Source organism: Patagioenas fasciata, chromosome Z (genome assembly GCF_037038585.1).
Source record: "Patagioenas fasciata isolate bPatFas1 chromosome Z, bPatFas1.hap1, whole genome shotgun sequence".
NCBI classification, from domain to species: Eukaryota; Metazoa; Chordata; class Aves; order Columbiformes; family Columbidae; genus Patagioenas; species Patagioenas fasciata.
Genome location: NC_092560.1, coordinates 4,383,593 through 4,402,328, shown reverse-complemented (window position 1 = coordinate 4,402,328; position 18,736 = coordinate 4,383,593). Strand labels below are relative to the sequence as shown.

At 40.8% G+C, this 18,736-nt stretch overlaps 2 long non-coding RNA genes across 3 annotated transcripts in view; both read left to right on the top strand.

Annotated features, from left to right (window-relative positions):
- The first annotated feature begins 1,726 nt into the window (after nt 1–1,726).
- The window catches only part of LOC136115497 (uncharacterized), a 32,867-nt gene continuing 15,857 nt past the window's right edge, over nt 1,727–18,736 (top strand). Inside the window, exon 1 of one of the 2 annotated variants that reach the window (XR_010653211.2) lies at nt 1,727–1,971. This is a non-coding gene — a long non-coding RNA (uncharacterized lncRNA). The remainder of the gene's footprint in view (nt 1,972–18,736) is intronic. The other variant, XR_010653210.2, reaches the window with a different exon arrangement.
- Nucleotides 4,782–8,055, top strand: LOC139826430 (uncharacterized). Its single transcript, XR_011736481.1, has 2 exons — nt 4,782–5,310; nt 7,871–8,055. It is a non-coding gene; the product is annotated as an uncharacterized lncRNA (long non-coding RNA).

Sequence of the window (18,736 nt, the reverse complement as noted above, 5' to 3'; positions counted from 1 at the left end):
TTTGTACACTCTCTGTCACACCCATAATCGTTTTCAAGCAACATTTCGTTCACGTTTGGAGGCATTCTGGAAGTTTTTCCCCGAAGTTTGGGGACAGGCAGAGAGACATTTCAGGAGGGGGTCTCATGAGGGCTTTACCGAAAGCCGGGAGGAACAAGTGGGAGAGGAACACCCCAAACCCGGCGTCCCTTTGGAGGGGGCGGCAGAGCACCCCGGCTGTCCCGTCGCACCCTTGGACAGGGACGGTGGCTTTGAAAGAGTCCTGAGGAAACGTCCTTGAGAAAAGAGGTGGCCCACGCTTCTCATGTAATCACCGTCTTCCTCATAAGTATTCAAATATTACATTAATTATCGCCATTTTCATATAAGTTCAGAGGGTATCTACACATATTTAATTTCACCCACCTACCAGGGAAGACCTGGCTACATTTTGTAAACCCCCAAAGCGGTGCATGTCTCTGTATTATTATTGGGTTTTGCTGTTGGCTTGTTTTTTTGTGGCAAAAGACTGGTTTTGAACCGGAGGGACATTGCAGTTGTCTTGTCAGCTACTGTGATTTGAAAGTGAACCTGTGCAGCGCTTTAGCCTGCCCTCAGCAATCAGGCTTTAGACTCACGAGGCTTTGATTGGAGGAGTTGCCTTATTTGCATTGATGAGGATGAACCAGCTGCTGGAGCATACAGAGCTGCACCTGACACAATCACCGAGCTCAGGATTAGCACAGGGAATCAGGAATCCACGGCGCTATATGGCAATCTCAGACCCGCATTAGAGTCACTCATGCAAAATGACCCAAATTTGCAATGAACACAATTAGCAATCCAGAGATGCATGTTAATTTAGGGGATGACATTTTCTTGTGTTCTACTTATTAAATATAACAATTATGTGCAGCTTAGTATGCAAGGCTGAAGAAGATGAGCTTTTTACTCCCCCCATGAGCCCTCCAAAGCATCCTGACTACAGTCCCTGATATTTAGGACAGAAGTTTTGTACTCTGTAACCTAAGGAGTGTTCCTTCCTTCCTTCCTTCCTTCCTTCCTTCCTTCCTTCCTTCCTTCCTTCCTTCCTTCCTTCCTTCCTTCCTTCCTTCCTTCCTTCCTTCCTTCCTTCCTTCCTTCCTTCCTTCCTTCCTTCCTTCCTTCCTTCCTTCCTTCCTTCCTTCCTTCCTTCCTTCCTTCCTTCCTTCCTTCCTTCCTTCCTTCCTTCCTTCCTTCCTTCCTTCCTTCCTTCCTTCCTTCCTTCCTTCCTTCCTTCCTTCCTTCCTTCCTTCCTTCCTTCCTTCCTTCCTTCCTTCCTTCCCCTCTCTTTCTCTCTACCTTTCTATAAAACCGAAGGAGCTTGGGGTGCTTTACCTTTTCTTTACTTTCTTTTCCCGTTAAGCGGTCTCTTACAACGCACAGGACGAAACGTGGCTGCCTTATATTCCCCAATGCCCCTGCAATTGTTCAAAGCATTTCCACACCTAAATCACCCACCGTTCCTCTCCGTGAAAAGCGATGACGGGGGGAGCGGAGTCTTTCACCAAAGTTAAACTGCTTAAGTGAGAATTTAGCAAAGCAGTTTCCCTCCGCACACCCCCTGACACCCGAGGATCTTGAATTCACAACAAAAATGAAAATCTGAGATTTATTTTTCCCATCGCCTTCGTGTGTTTATGTATTGAAATTGTCACCTTTCACTTCGCGGGGCGGCGGGGGGGAAACAGAGTAAGTGATAATTCGGAGAAAAGCATGCAGTTCAAAAGCTAAAGCTCCCATTGGAGAACAGAAAATTTAATGAGCTTTTAATGGAATGCGATGCTCAGAGTAGTAAATTATTTGTTGGTTGACGATGCAATCAGCATGCTGATTAAGGTTGCTTGGTTTTTTACTAAACATTAAGTGAATGAAAACGGTTAGTCCTTGTTGTTCTGCTTGGGGGGCTTTCCTGCAGCAAATGGACTTTCAGAACAGGGATTGTCAATAAAGGTGAGTGCACTCCAGGTGTCATTTGAATACGGTGATAAAATGCTTATGATAAATATTTAAAAGCCTTTTATATCCACAATGTTCTCCTACTGTATTGTGAACTCTGTTTAAAGAAACAGTGGGCCTAGAAAGGCCGTTTATCAATCCCTGCTTCTTTCTAGGAGAGTGGATACCGTGTTTTAATCGGTTATTTTTTAGCATTACCTCCAAAATACACATTTGGGCGTAAATGTAGGCAAGTTACAGAATGTGGAGACTCAATCTGCAAGAGGAAATAAAATCTACTTAAAAGAGAAATTGTTACGGGCTAGAAATTATAATTAAAACACTTCTAAATCCACTCGCAATATGTATGCACTTAAAATTAGGTAATTTTTTAATAACAAATGCTCTGGCTTTTTATGAAGGGAAATCCCTTCGTTTTTACTGTGGAACGAGATTTCTTATTACTTTAGTGGACTCGAAGAAAAACAACAAAATAAAACTCCGGTGACATTAACACCACAATAGGGAGGGTGGTTATTGTCCTTTTATGAATGTTGACTGTAAATATTTAGCCTATTGAATCCTTAGACAAGCCTTGGATTGCACAGATCAGTCCACGTATTGACTGAGTATGCGCCTGTTTTAAGACAATGTTTATGGTTTTGGTCGCCTGTTTGCTGTGATCTGTTGATTTACGAGAGACAGAAAGACAAATTAAAAACATTTTAAAATATTATAGACTAGAAGCTTTGCATTTTAAGTTAGCGATGACAAAGTTCCTCTTCTATAAATCCCAATTAGTTAAATCGTCGCGTTGTTCACTCACAATGACCAGATACCTTTAAAATCCGATAAATAACTATCTATGTGTTTTAACTATTCCTGTTTATGACCCAAGAGGTTAAAAGCCTTTGACTGGCATTTGACTTCTGACCTCATATAAATGTTATCTTATCAGTTCCTGCTTGTTAACTTGTATTGAGTGCTTGTCCCTGATGGCTTTTAGATAAAGGGGTTTTTATTATATTTCCTATTGAAACTGAACCATTTGCTTTGTTCTTCGTCTGTAGTCTCAGCCCACATAGTAACCTTGTAACCTAACAATTTTTGCTGAATAGACTAAAATCCAAACTATTTACAGTTTATGTGAAGCCTTATTTTTGTCCAAATTCGCTGGTTTGAGTCTAATGTGTTCTGCTATAGTTTGTTTTGTTTTGTTTTGTTTTGTTTTTCCCTTTAAAAAAAAAAAAAACAAACTTCTGATCCAACATTGAACCTCCTGTTTATTTTACTGCCAACATCTTGAATAATAGTAGATTTCGGTCAAGAGAAGAGGAGTTAATACGATCATATAAAGACACTTTTTAAAATTTGTTTTTCCCCCGAATGTGAGAAGCATAAATAAATAAAGTCTGAAGATGTTTTATATATTCAGTTTTGGTTTTGTTTTTACGGTGTGTTTCCTCAACTCCTAAAACGATGTGGTTGTTGCGTACGTCTGCTCTAATTCCGCCGTCCGCATTGAAGGGATCCCCTTTATTTTACATGTTCGCCGGTCCCTCGGTGCCCCCTCACGCACCCAAACTTGTCAATACTCGCATGTGCGGTAGGCGTTGCTCCAGACAAACATATATAATCTTCCGTATTTATACAAGCTTAACCGTGTTTAATACGTTTTATTGCTGTTTGCACACGCTTTGGGAGAGCGGATCTCCAGTTCCCCTGGCTGATTTGCGAAATAATATTTTCAATTAATTTTCCTATGGCAATTGGATGATAATCAGAGAGAATGAACGAAAAGGCAGCCATCTTGTGGGTGTCATATTGCACTTTTTCTCCTTGGTTCTTCCCCACCCAGTCTTTCTTTCTTGCTGTCTTATTGCCTTTCATCCTAATTAGCCTCGAAGATAGTACTTGATATGCAAAAAAAAGACATTTTCCTCATTCCATATATTATAGAAAAGTTGCGTTCCGTTTTGGCACTTCGGGCAATCACTGTCTACTGGTTACAAGGAAACTACATCTCCCTTTATATTTACTCATACATATGAATGAAACATAATTGTTGCGTTCTATAGCTCCGTGTGGAAACGCATTTACAAAAAGCAAATACGTAAGCAAAACGAGATTAATTTGTCCGCAAACTAACGTGCAGGTATACCATTCAGGAACGATATATACCATTCAGGAACGATAAAATGGGAAATTTGAATGCTCTCTTTCCCAAAAGAACTTCGTTTTGGCTAATACTGCTGATATTTCTTGAAATACCTATTTACTGTTTAAATCGTTCACATTATCTCTGTGGAAAGCTTAAAATCTTTGGTTCCTGTTAACGTCGATTCTATTTCAATTCGTCGATCGAATTTCAACAAAATATTTAATACAATTCTTAACTCTGTACTTAAAGCATTGTGTGTTTTAAAGGTACCGTCTCGAAAATAAAATATCCCTTGAAAAATCTGCTTAGTGTAACTTAATAATTACACCAACGAGCATTATACGTTTCTTACCGTGTTATATCTTTTATAAAGAAGGAAAGCTAAATTCTGAAGTTCGAAACTCACCCACCATAAAAGTGAGAATAAGGGTGTGAAGTTATTTGTCAATGAAATACATGCCGTCAGCAGCACCGTCATTAACATGCAGACTGTTCGGTTCAGGATTAACTGCTACAGACGTTATTGCTTACGCCGCTGTTGGCAATTTAACTAACAAACTTTTGATAGTAGCTTGAACGTGGCGGGTTTTAATTTGTTTGAAAACTTCAAGGGAAAATGGAAAACTTTTCCCCCCCTTTTTTTAAAAAAGTCTCGAAATGCGAAATAAAATAGCAACACTAATCAGCGTGTGTTTCGTCACCTCTTTACAAATGCAGAGTTAGGATTGCTAAGGGTTATTAATAACTCTGAGGACACGGGTAATTCCAAAAACTGCTGGTTCAGAATGATAACGCCCATACATACATCAGGTCAATACGAGTGCACACACACATCCGCACACAAATCAAAAACACCCCCTCCAAAAATAAACAACCACTTTTTCTTTCTCCACTTGCAAGAAAGCGTAAACCTAAGTCTTGTTTCTCCTGTTTTCGGATTTTTTTTTTTTCCTAAAAGCTTTATAGACAACAATTGGCGATATCCATTTCCAAAAGGGAAAAAAAATGCTGATTAGGAGGAAAACAATTAAGAGGAAAAAAAGTCTTCCCCCAACCTTCCTCCGCCGAAATAAAACACCCTTCCGCCCGCATCACCGCAGGAATTGGCAAAATCCTCATCGGAGAAGCCTGGACCTGCCCGTGGCACAGGAAACTCCTCCTTTAATCAAACTTTACCCCGAAAAAACTCGCGGGTACGTGTGTGTGTGTATGTGCGTGTCTTCCTTTGCGGGGGGAACCGGGTGCCCTATGGAGGAACTAGGGCAGACAATATTTTTATTCCCGGTGTAATCAAAGTCAATATGTGTCTCTTTTTTATATTTATCCTGTTTTCTCGATGAGGAGAAGCTTCCCCTCTTCCCCGAGAGCGCGGATGCTCCGCGGTGTGCGCGCCGACGGCCGCGGAGGCTCCACCGCACCTTGCGCCCCCGCCTCGCTCCCCCTTTTTCTCCCCCACGGGGGCTCACAGGGGAGCTTTTCTTCTCCTCCCCGGGTGAGAGCAGATCACATCCCCTAATAGATTGATTTCCTCGTGTATAAAGATAATTAACTCATTCTTCCCCTCGTAATGGCATTAGCGCCTACGTCCTGCAGAAGGGAATGAATATTTCCCTTTGTGCACAGACCTCAGATACTCTCCCCGCACCCCGCTCCAAAATCTAGTTGACTGCCTGGGCACAGCCCCCTCCCCACCTTGCCCTGGTGGGGACAAGACACCCAGGTAACCCACCCCCTGTCCCGGGGAGGGCACGTACTGTCGGAGCCGTAAATCTCTCCCTGGGCTTTGTTCAGAGCAAGGGGGGGCTGCGGGAGGGGCAGCTGAGTTTTTGGCTCTCGGCAGCGTCCCCTTGTTGATGCCCCCACCCCCGAGTGCTGATTTGGTGCATTTGGGAGCATCTCTCTCACCCACCTCCCGCACGGAGAAAGTCAACTTCGGAGAAATACCGTTTTTTTGTTTCATAGCCCCAAACCGAGTCGCATTTGGGTTATTACGACAGGGCAGCTTCCTTAAAAAAAAAAAAAGACAAAAAAAATATATGAACTACAAAACCATCCATTCTAGGCTTGCAATGCTGCAAGAAAAGGGCCCCGCTAGAAATTAGCAGCCTGTCCTGGTATTTGGAGAGCAAAAGTGACAACTTATTGGAAGTTCTCAAGGAATCATTTATATTTCACACTCCGGCAGGCAGCTGATTTGAGATTGTCTGTTAGCATAACAAAAGCTCTGAGCCTGTGAACTTCAGAAACCTTTCGACCTCTTCGCTGCTGGCATGAATAGCCCCCGGCCTTGCCTATAGAGATCTCCCAAAGCTCCCCTGTTCGTGGCTAAATTGTTAATCAGGGTAATTTAATATAGTTTTCAATATGCCCCCATCTCTTATTGGGTAAGGTATTCACGGATCTCAACCCCTCCCGAAAGAAAAGTTCGCCTTTATTCAACTGCGAGAGGGGCAGCTGCAGAGTCCCAGGACCCCCCACCCCTGCAGCCCCCAAACCTCTGCATCTCCCAACCCCCAAGAATCCACAGCACCCCCAAACATGACACCCTTCCCTCACGTCACCTCCTTATTGTGTTCCCCCCTCCAGTGGGGCTGGGGACCCCAACATTTAACCTATGCTTGATTTATTTAACGTTTTTGGTCATCATATTGATATATTTTCTCTGAGTCTCTGCGTTTCTTGCTGGGCAGCACCTGGGTTTTTCTCACCTCGGTGTGAACAACAGCTCAGTTGGCTCCTTCAGGGCTTTTCGGGGCAGATATGGGGGGATTTATTTCCCTCCTGTTACTTGGGGTTTCCTCTCCCTCCATCACTCTGCCCGCAAAAAGTTGATGGGACCAAAGTTTCTGCAGAGAAAACTTGAGGAATGAGCAACACCAGCATCTGGAGTAGGGGGACGGCATTTTTAGTTTGTTTATTTATTTGCAACACAACCTGGTATCGGGGCTCTTGGCATATTTCAGACTTTGGGCTACTGTTTGTCAGAATCGATAAATGATGGGGAAGAAATTAGTGTTGGCAATATGAGCGACGTGGTCGTGCGATCGTGTGGTCCCAGCGTGAGGTCACATGGCATTTTCCGTGGGTTTGACCTGCAGCAGGTGTGGATTCTCAATATGCCATGTAAATAACACCTGGTGCATGCTGAGAGCAACACACTGTAAAATAAAGTAAGGATAATGTCCCTTTAAAACATCTACAGTCATGCCTGGGTCCTCTTGATATCCAAAGATCTTGAGACAATTTGTTCTTGAAGCAAAAAGACAAAACAACGTAACTGTGAAGACTGTTGAATCAGAAACGCGTTTTCTGTATTTTACTTTCTTAAAGCAGAGATTTTATGTCTTTGCATTTTATTTGCATGTGTTGACTTCTGCCATTGTGCCTGTGGAGCAGTGACACAGCCAATGTTCTTAATTCTTTTATTTTTATATTTTGAAGCTCCATGTTTGTGTTTGATTGTCTTGATACAATTTTAATAGATTACAGATTTTTCAGCTTTTTTTTTTCCCACAAATATATAGAACAAGTCTTAATCAATATAAGTTTGTACTTCTAATATTTGTCAGATGTCTTTTGAACAGTCAAAACTTTCACATAAATAAGATAGTCCCTTCACAGAAACTCAAGAAGCAACTGCTGGTTTCTTCTTATTGTGTGAAGGTAAAATGACAAAATTTTTCCTTGCTTTTTGCTCGTTAACACTTTTTTTGTTTTTTCTCCGTTTAACTTTTCCTTCTTTATAATCCACAGCTACCATTTCACTCCAAATTTCAATTAAATTTTCTTTGAGAGACTGACAAACCTACAGGAGAAGAGAAGATACATTTGCGTTGCACCATGTGAAAGTATATTTCTATGTTCCCACCCCCTTCCCCCCCGAAAAAAAAATGTATTGTTTATTAAAATACTTCTATTTTGACCAAAAGTCAAATTAATTCCATTCTGGTTTTGTTTTTGTTTTTCCCTTCCAGCAATTAAATAATTTTTTTTTAATATTAGGAGATATTTGCTCAGGTTGTTGTTTCAAAGCTGTGTCCATCTAATGGTACTGATTGGGCCTATTGTATTGAAAAAAAAAGGATGTATATTTGGGATGGTGTTTGACACGGGGGATGAATGCAGACACCAGAACAATTATATTACAATCCCATTGGGAATGCCAGCACCAAATATAGCCAGACTGATGGGGCACTGTCTAGACAGTCCCTTTTGTGTATCAGCTGTTTTTCCCCTTCTTTATTGTCCGGCTTCAATATATGACTGGAGCCTGCATATGGAGCCCAAACATAACCGTTCTTGAGTCCGTACTTTGCTGTAGAAAAACAACAAAACCTCCACAAACCGAATCCATCCTGCGACCATCTTGGTGTCAGAACAGTTATAAAAGCCGACCAACTCTGCTTTTGCACTAAACATGTAGCTGTGTTCCCATACAGGCACACATATGTTTGCAGATAACTGCTGTGTAATTAAAAAAGCAGTGCAGTGAAATTATCGCTTGAGACCACAGGAGGGTGCATAGGAAAGACTTGCTGGGGTTCTGCAGCTTTTTTGGGGGAGGGAGCTGGGTGTGCTTTTGGGGTAAGCGTCGTTTTACAGAAGACATGCAGACGAGGGTAGAAACGTTGCTCTTTTCTCATGGGCTCCACCTCTCCCCAAGAGAAGGCAGAAAATAAATAAAACAAGCAGGTATTGTGAAGAGGCAATTAGGAGCCACAGCACATGTAAATTACAACCTTTCATTTTTTCAAAGGGCAAAAGTGGAAGAGAAGGAATATTTCTTAAGTGTTTACGCTGTAATTAGTAGCACAGTCTGCTCAGTTTTTCACTTACTGAAGCTGGAATTAGACCTGTACTAAAGACTCACAAGACCAATACATTTATTTATTTGTTTGTTTGTTTGTTTTTTAAAGGAGTTAGCATCAGAAACCTATGAGAAAGAAATTGCTACAGAGCTTAGTTTTGTCTATTAATGCGCATCCTGACACTATGTCACGAGGGGATTTTTCTACCACTCTACTTAAAAGTCATCTTAGCCAGGAACAGCCACTGGTAATTTTAAAAAAGGGGGAAAAAGACCCTGTTAGCATACTTATGCTGAAGAAGTTTTGGGAGCTGCACCACACACAGTCTGGAAAATCCTGTGGAGAGCAGCTCTGAGCAGTGAACCTCCTGTGCCCGCATCTTTACTATGTGAAAATGCCACTCTACGGGTAGATGCTCCCCTAGATGATTTTGCTTGGCCTTGGCAAGATGCCTGCTACCTATCAAGCTGAGCAATAATGGCTCATTTTTCACTTATCTGACCTGTCTGTACGCTTTTCTTTTTCTTTTTTAAAAAAATACAGCTCATTTGACAAATCTTTGGGCTATTTTTAACATTTTCTTTGTTCTGATCAGCATTAGGCCAAGGTGTTGATAAATAAGGGACTTATTGATTGCATACTTAATTGCAAATCCCACTTCCTTCCTGCCAAGGACAGCTTTGCCATGGTCCTTCTGCACTGTTTTAGACTACCTGCTTTTAGATTGTACCCATTCCCTACAGATTTGCTAAGTGGAAACACTCTGTGCTTACACTGGTGACTGATAATCAGTAATGGATGCAGACATGTCACACTGTGGGATTGCTTCGGTCCTTTCTTGGCCTGGCACGAGGAGGAGGATAGGGGCAGAAATCTGCATAACATCCTCTATTGTCCCTGGAGCAAAGGGCGTTTCTCACTCTGTGTGTCCTCAGATGTCCCTTCATGTGACAGTTTCAACAACGACCTTGCAGAGGCTCAGGACCCGGCATGTAGAAAGGGTGACTTCTCCCCAAATATTCCTGTGCGACCTCACCTAGGCGTTCCTGCTCCAGCAGGGGGATTGGACTAGATGATCTTTTGAGGTCCCTTCCAATCCCAAACATACTGTGATACTGTGATACTGTGATATGTCGGTGGTGGGGGAAGTGGAGGGCTGATGGGATCTGATGGAAAAATACTGCCATGAGTTGAGCTGTGCAAATGGAGCACCACCAGATTAAAATAATTGTCTTAATTGAAATTGCCATCTGAGACTTTGGTCAGAGCCCAATAACCACCAGGCTGTGATCTCCTGTTGCCACCACCATGACTCCGAGCAGCTGTGCTGTTCCTATAAAGAAAATAAAACCAACTCCCTCCTTGCTTTCCCTTTTTTCCTCGTTTTACTCCCCTTGCCTGACAGTACAGATGATGTCTCTGAGGTTGAAAATAAAAGCATAAGAAAACACCTACACCTTAGATTTGTGCACTGGTTTTGACCTGTGGATAAACATCTGCTTCTGTGGTTTTCCAAACCATGATGCTCCAGCCCTCCCCGCTCCCTCAGGGTCTAGTGTGAAGTCTCCTGCTGTGGGCAAATTGGCTTCTGATCTCTGAAAAAAAAAATATATATATATTTATATATAGTTTGTTTCCGGGTTTTGGTGAACACAGAAGGTTGCACAAACCTGCCAAGTGATTTACTGCTTATTCCTGGCACGTCAGGCAAGTTAAACGGCTGTGGAATTATGATTTCAATTGCAGGACTCGGTGGCTGGGAGAGAAAAACGCCAGTTCAGGTTGACCGAAGGCCATCACCGTGGGTGCTAGGGTGGGCACGGCTGTGCTCACCACCAGCACAGAGCATGACCCATCCTGACAAAGGGTTCATGAGGGAAAAGACACTTTGGGACAAAGTAAAGCATCTGCTGGTGATGGGGAGGACATCGGCAGCCCGGGTGGCTGGAACATATAGTTAGCAATCAGATTTGTCCAGGGATAGGGTAATTTCAGCTGACTCCCCAGCAAAAAATATTTGTGGCTCGATACCACTACCCAAGTCATGACCTGAGATATAGTTTAGCTGTTTAGGTCGGTAATATGAGGAAAAGTGGGAAAAGCTATGTGCAGTATTGCCCTGTGAGTTGCACATTTTTTAGATGTGAATGCTGACTAAGAGTGCTACACACACATGATTCCTGTTAAATTTATTCACTGAATCATGCACTATTTTACACCAAGAGGAACCTCAGGAGGACACATCATCCAGCTCTTGGAGTGGTCCAGGTGGGTCAGGTCATGTGGGATCAGGTCCAGCTGAGTTCATAATAGATGTGAGGATGGAGAGGCTGCAGCTGACCTGGGCAACCTGGTGGTAATTACCTTCATGGTAATTAATATGAAAGAAGTAAAATAAATAAAATAAAATAAAATAAAATAAAATAAAATAAAATAAAATAAAATAAAATAAAATAAAATAAAATAAAATAAAATAAAATACCCCTTTCCCAACATGGTGCCTTGCCACCCCATATGTCCTAGACTACCTGCTACAAGCATTATGGTTGCTTGAAGGTAAGGGTTCCCATCACCATCATCATGATCGCATACAATTAAATGTCCAACTAAGACTGTAATTAAGAAATTACAGGGTGTTTCAAAAAGATGGACCCAAATGAGAGGCATTTGGGATGAATTCAACTATGTCTTCGATGTTGTCCGTACAGCAGGAGGAGGGAACTTAAAGCGTTTATAAAAAGGTTACTAAAACTTGATAACTCATTAAACCATAAATTTTTGTGCAGTTGTGATGTGTTTTAGTGCTAGAGTTAGGTTTTCGTTGCACTCAATGATCCTGTAGGTCTCTTCCAACCAAAATGATTCTATGATTCTATGATTCATGTTGCCATCGTGAAATTGGGTCCATCTTTTTGGAACACCGTGTATGACACAGCCTTCAAGTGCTCAGATATCATAGCAACAAGCATAATATAAATGCCCAGAAAACCTACACTAGAAAACACTGATTTAATAAAAAGCTCAGAAGCCTTCATAAGCATTAACCTGGGTTGAGGAGCGTGTGTATGACATTCGCCTTTCCATATGGTGATGTTTTAATGTCAGAGAGCCAAAGCTACGAGAGCAGGAATGATGCACAGACATCTTCCCCACTTTTGCTTCCCCATCACCCAGCAGCAGTCTCTCCTGTATTCTTCTCTTCCTTATTCCTAAAATAATCCTTTCAAATCAGCAAAGCTAATAGAGTTTTTATTAAACTGGACCCCTAGCCTGTCGTAATTCCATTTTCCAATCACCCTGTTTGTTTAAGTCAGAATAAAACTATTTAAATCAGTTCCTTGTAATTTTCAGTTATTTACAGATAAAATTATTTACATGTTTGTGAGCTATCTGCTGTGGGCACAGTATTACTGAAAGTTTTTCTTTGGGGATTACAACACCGTTTAAGTTTATTTTCTTGTTTTTCACATCATGTTTTGATCTCCTAAAGGAAATAACTTATTCTCTCCATCTCTCTCCTTCTCCTTAAGATAAAATGCCCACTTTGGGCTACATTTATTTAAGAGAGTAATGTAGTTTATCAATTTGCTTGTTTGAAACTAGGATTGAATTTGTGTTTGGAGACCATATGGCAAAATCACTTCTCTTTTGCCTCTGTGGTGAAAGAAAATCAGGAGATTTTTGTTTGAAAAACCTGCATCTAATACTGATTATTTGGACCAGAGTCTGGTCCTTATCACAGGGACATGAAGTTGGCTTATTTCTCTTAGAGCTGCTAGAATTACATCTTAGTAAAGGTGGTGCTAGTTAATTATATTCACCATGTGCGTTTACAGCACAGTCAAAGGGTCGGAATCTGAAATGACCACACTTGACGAGTCAGATCTGAATTGGGTCTGTTGTGTTTATTCCTTGTGCTGAGTTGAACTCAGTTGTTTCTTTTATATGAATAGTTGGCATTCCTAATATAAGCGAGGTCTATGAATAAATATCGTGTCTTTTTTCATGGGTTATGAATGAGTTGACAGTCATTCCAAATGATTACCAATCATTTTCCACAACAAGGAAAATAAATGCTTTTGTTTGTTTGTTTTAGACTTTATCTGTAGTTTAGATGTATCTGTGATGGGAACTTCTGCAGCCTAAAAATCGAGGACCATTCTGGTTTGGGCAGACAGTAAAAATTTCATTAGGATTTTCTTGTTTAAAAAACCATTGGTCACTGCAACAACAGTCATCTGCTTATAGACTTTCAACTGTGCAAAGAGGTATTTCCCATTTGTACCTGTGATTGTGTTTAATTTTGGTTAATTTTGTATAGAAAATTAATATATTACTATATTAATTAATAGTAATAACGAGTATTTAACCATCTGAAATAACAGACAAAATTCAAGGACAATGACTTTGTCTCAAGAATCTCAGTTTTCAGTTTCCCACTTGTCATGGATGACAGTAAGAGTACTATTCTGATCAAAGATGTATTTTAAACCCCAAAATTTTTAAAAAAATGTGTTTTAGCCCTATCTCCCCCCCCATTTTTTTTCCTTGGTGAATGTTGTTTTTTAGTTATCATGGAAACCACAGAAAAATCTGCTCGCTTATGCATTCTGCGCTGTTGAATTTAGTCCACTTTAAAAGGAGGATACAAAATCCTATGCCCCTTTAAAAACCACCTAACCAGAAGGAGGAAAAAACAAGCCACCAGAAAATAGACAATAATCCTGAATTAGCAAAGAGATGAACATGTTATTTAAGTTCCTCCTACAACTCGCTTATTTTTCTGCATATGACAGTGACCGTGGGACCCTACGTGGGACTCCGAAGGAGGAACGTCAGTGGGAGCTGAGACTGATTCAGTTCTTGCACCTGCCTTGGTTGGTACCTTCGGGTAAAACATCTTTGACTCCTTATGAGAAGCTTTTACACTTTAATTTTTTTTAGGAACTTTGCCTCCTCATTTCATTTTTTCCCACCCTGCAGTAAAAGGAACACACAGTTCCTCTTTTTTTTTTTTTTTTTTAATTATATTATTTTTAAAATAAGAAATAATCAGTATACAAAAAATTTAGCTACTAATCCTTTAGACTACAATTTGATCTCCCTTCTTTCGATAATCTGAGAAAAGTAAGTGACCAATTAATACGTTAAGCCTGGGGAAACAGAATGTAATTTAAAATACATAATGCACATCCTCTCATAAATGTATTTTTGAAATACTGTCAAGGTTTGCTTTAATTAGGTGAAGAGTCCTACTCAGGAAAGCATCCCTGTTTCAGGAAGGGTACTTGAGGTCTGTCTTAACTTTAAGAAAGTGCTCAAGCCCCTGGAAAGTCAGTGGGACTAAACAGGTGCTCCAGATAAGACGTTCGTGTCCTGGCTCTGCTCTGCACTGCTCGCTCGGCCTTTCCTGTGGTGAGGTTTGCTATTCCTGACCCCAAATGGTTGACTGCACTTCCCTGATTTTTGGGGATGGTTTGAGGCATTTCAGAACTGGATTCACAGCAGCCAGCACATATTTGTGGTACACTCTTAACTGCCAGTTAAAAATATTCCTCATTGAGGGCGAAGTCCCTTTCTTGTGACCTTTGGTGTTTAATATGAGATACAGGAGTCAGCAGATAAACAGGTAAAATGTATTAAAAAAACCCTTAAACAATAATTTAACATATCCCCTTGATCATCTAACCTTCCTGCTAACTATAGATCTATCTCCACTAGAACTTGTTAAAAGAAATTCAAAACTCCACCGCTTTAAAATGAGAAAATTCCCTCTTTCCCCCAGGTGTGAATGATGTCTGCACATGCCCAAAGAAACAGAGAAGAAATTTCTTCTGTGGCTTGCAAATTTTCCACATATCCAAAGAAATAATTATTTCAGTGTCTGCCATTTTAACTGAGGATGAAAGTAAAGAAATTTCTGTCTGTATAAAAGGGATTTTCCTGAAGGGATTCATCATGTGCTTCTAGCCCTAAAAAACCTTCAGTAAGACTCTACAGGCAGCATATATTTGTATCGAGAAAAGTTATGTTTGGCACTTTTTGAAGGTTTCATTGTTTTCTCTAAGCCTATTGTATTTTGACTGATAATTATTTAGGGCACTTGGCTCTACAGGCAGAAGCAGACTAAAAATAATCTCTATGATATATCTTAACACCATCTTAAACACTCCTAAATGATGTTTTTTCTTGTAAGTATATATTGCCCGTGCACAGTGCAGGATGCAGAGGTGCAGTATAAGCATTTTACCGATGCTCATCTTCAGGGAACTGCATTATCACGGCAGTCAGTTGTATGTGACATGACCAGCCACTTTTACATGGATAAAATCTATATTTGAGGCTGCATCGTATATCCCGTGTATTTCAGACAATATCTATGGTCCTTCTGTCCCTTATTTTACCCAACATTTTCTGCTAATAAGTACCAAAAATGAGATATTCCTTCCTGTCCTCTGGCTTTCTTCAGCCGGTTTTCACTCTGCCTTTTGTGAGACCCTCTTGGTTTCTCCTTTCAGATCTGCTTGCATTTTTGCACCAAGTTTGTTTTATTTCCTTTGCCTTTTCCTTCAGAGCAAAGGTGGTTAAAGGCTGAGATCAAATCCCTCTCTGCCTGTGACTGCCAGGTCTAGCCTGAAGAACAATAGGGCTTTAGGGACTTGCAGTTCCCTACGGCTTTCCAAAACCACCAGATAACATCTTAAAGAAAATTTCAGTTCACAGTCTCTGATGAAACATAAATTAGAAATTTGAGTCTCTGCAAGAATAGCAAAATTACATAAGAGCAAATACTTGTATGAACAACCCCATACACATGTTGAGTTTGACTGTTAAAAGAACGTGAGAAGTTTGATGCAAAAGCGGAGTTGACTGAGTTGAGAGTGAATATCTTATTTGCTTTGTTGGAGGGATGTTTGTCTTTCATGGGGAAATAAGGTTTTCTGTCTTTTCTTACACGTGCCTCAACACTGAAATACTTTGTTCAGGAAATTACTGCTTCAGTTCGACGAACGTCAAGGCCATGAGAAACCATTGTGACTTTCCAGCCTTGCTGGGCTATATTGTATATGTCAAACCAGAGATGTTTTTATCTCAGTTTGGGGAGTGGAAGACATTCTTCTGTTCAGAGAATGACTACTTTCAACAATCTGTGCACAACCGGACTGTCCTTCCAGGGACCTATATTACAGCCAAACCTTTTTCATTATTTTCATTTTTAGGTTTATCTGTGTACTTAGACAAACTGTAATTTAAAGTGCATGATTACACGGATCCTGCACATTGCAATCTACCTTTTTCCAAAAACATGTAATTTGCTTACCAACAAACCATTCCACCAGGGTCATAATTCAGCAGCTATTCAAGCAGATGTCTAGTTGAAACTGAACTTGACTGTAACAGAGAGAAAATATGCTGAAAAAATATGCTCGATGTCTGGCACTGCCAGCTAGTATTCTTCCTCTCTTTTTGCAAGCCAGCTGATGGTTCAGTAAAAAAGTCAGTATGCAATGTCTTTCCTCAGCATCCTTTCCCTCTACTTGCTGTTCCACAGTCCAGGACATCAGTTCAACCCTTGCTTCTGCTCCATCATCTCCTCCCTGACAGCCAAGCCAGCTCACAAAGTGTTGCCTTGTAGCTCAGCATCCTCTTCATCACCCTGGTAGAGTAGTTCATATGTCTGCACTGGGCACCAGGTCAGTGAAACTACCCAAATAAACAGATACACAAACTCTTCACTTTTTACAGTTATTTTAAATTGGATTGCTTGAGTGAAAATCTGTTCAAATACACAGCAAATCCCCCAAATGATATTTTTTTATCCCCAAGCTGTTCCTTCTTGTTCAGTTAGTGGGGCTAGAAGGGGAAAGCGGGATTTATAGCTGAAAAACAGCTTTATCTACTTTCTCATCCTAAATTTCCTTGATGTGTTTCTTCACTACTAACAAATGGGGCAATTTAAAGAACAAAAAATGAACCTCAAAAGTTTGCGTGTGAGGTGCAAAACATCAGCCTTTTTTGTTCTGGTTTGCCTGTTTTCGCTGGGAGGGCTGTTGCTAAACACATTTTCCCTAAGCACCTGTGTGCTGGTCCAGCATGCTGGGCATCACACCACCCGTGGACCCGGTCCCTATGGACAGGACATCTCCCATGGCAGCCCTAACAGCTTCTGGGGTGCTCTCCTTGTTGTCCATAAACGTGTTGTCCTCTCCTGGAGACGTTTGTGCTGGATGGAAATGTGGGGATGACAGTTCCTACAAATGAAAATTAGTATAATGAGTTCCGTGTGACACTGTGGGTAGATGCATGTTTCCTGTTGTGAATAAGCGTGTTTCAGTGTAGACATGTAATGGATGTCTAACTGTCTATAACTCTGTCTCTGTGTCTCTTGATTTCTTTCTTTCTCTGCTGGGGTGTAATTTCACCTCTCCGTTTATACTATTACAACCTCAATTTCATGTCTGTTTTCTAAAAGCACTTGAATTAGGCTATTTGACATTTTCTTGTGCTAACGTGCTCTCATCCAGAGAGAATCCTGTTTTGCGGCGAATATTAATATTTCTATGAAGTAGGAGAACAGAACAGGGATGACAGGGAAATATAGTAAACACCAAGCAGCTTTCTGCAGGGGAAGCTTTAATCTGGCAATGACACTAGTCATCCATGATGTCTGAACAAGCAGGATCAACAGGATTAATGGTAATTAATTGTAGCATTATTATTTCTTTTATTCCATGCTGCTGTAGGGTCCATGGAAGGTGCCACACAATGGTGTTGTATCCATCCAAGGCACTTGCAGGGGAATTGGTTGGGATTTACAGTAAATTATCCAGTTTCAGTCAGCTGTCCTTAGAAATAAAATCAGGACATATATTGCTTTAAATTAGGGTGTAAAGCCTGCAGAGCAAGGGAAACCCCCACCTTTGTCCTTGTGCCACAGGTGACACCAAGGAGTTCCCCTCCTTCCAGCATTCTCCAAGCATGAAGTGTGCCTGATACAGCGAGACCTTCCTGCGTGCAGGGTTGTGTCCAACTCCATAGGTCTTTTATCATTCGCAGATTCAGAATTCCCAAGCAGGATTTTACTCATTTTAAAAGTTTAATTCTTAGGATGGACTTCTATTAGGGGTTGCAAAGTATGTGCACAAGTCAGAGCTGCTGTCATATGGAAACAGGGGTTGTGCGTTCTCATACAATTTTAATTGATGACAGGGTTGTTTGGGCAATATTTATAGCTACGGTAATTTATTCTGAGCTCTTTCCCACATTCTTGGAGCACAACAGAAAGCTGACTGGATGAAACCTTTGAGCAGTGTTTTACCACGTGAGATCTAGGTTAAGCTAAAAAAGTGGAAACGAGTAGACTTATAGTTGTTCCGATTTATTTTACAGCAGGTCTGGAATTAGTTTGAACTTGTCATTGCTTTGGCAGGGAAAATAAACATTAAACAGAAGTAAAGTCAACACATTTCAACATCTGCATTTTTACCATTGAGTGTGTTTACCTTAATTATCATCTTGTAGCAGACATCTCTGCTTTGCTTTGATCTTGCACTACCAAAGGTATTTTGTAAGAAGCAATCATTAAAAAACCCACACACAATTATGACAATTTCTGTAAAGCTCATCAAGTAATATAAGGCGTGGGGCTTTTTATTTTCATTTTAATGTACTGTGCTGTAGAATTAAAAAATAATGAAGTGTTTTAAAGAATTCTGAGATTTTACTTCTCCCCCAGCACAACAGCAGGACATGTGTGCTTAATTTGAAGGATGATGCCAAAATGGACTAGATTTCCTATCTAGCAGGAAGA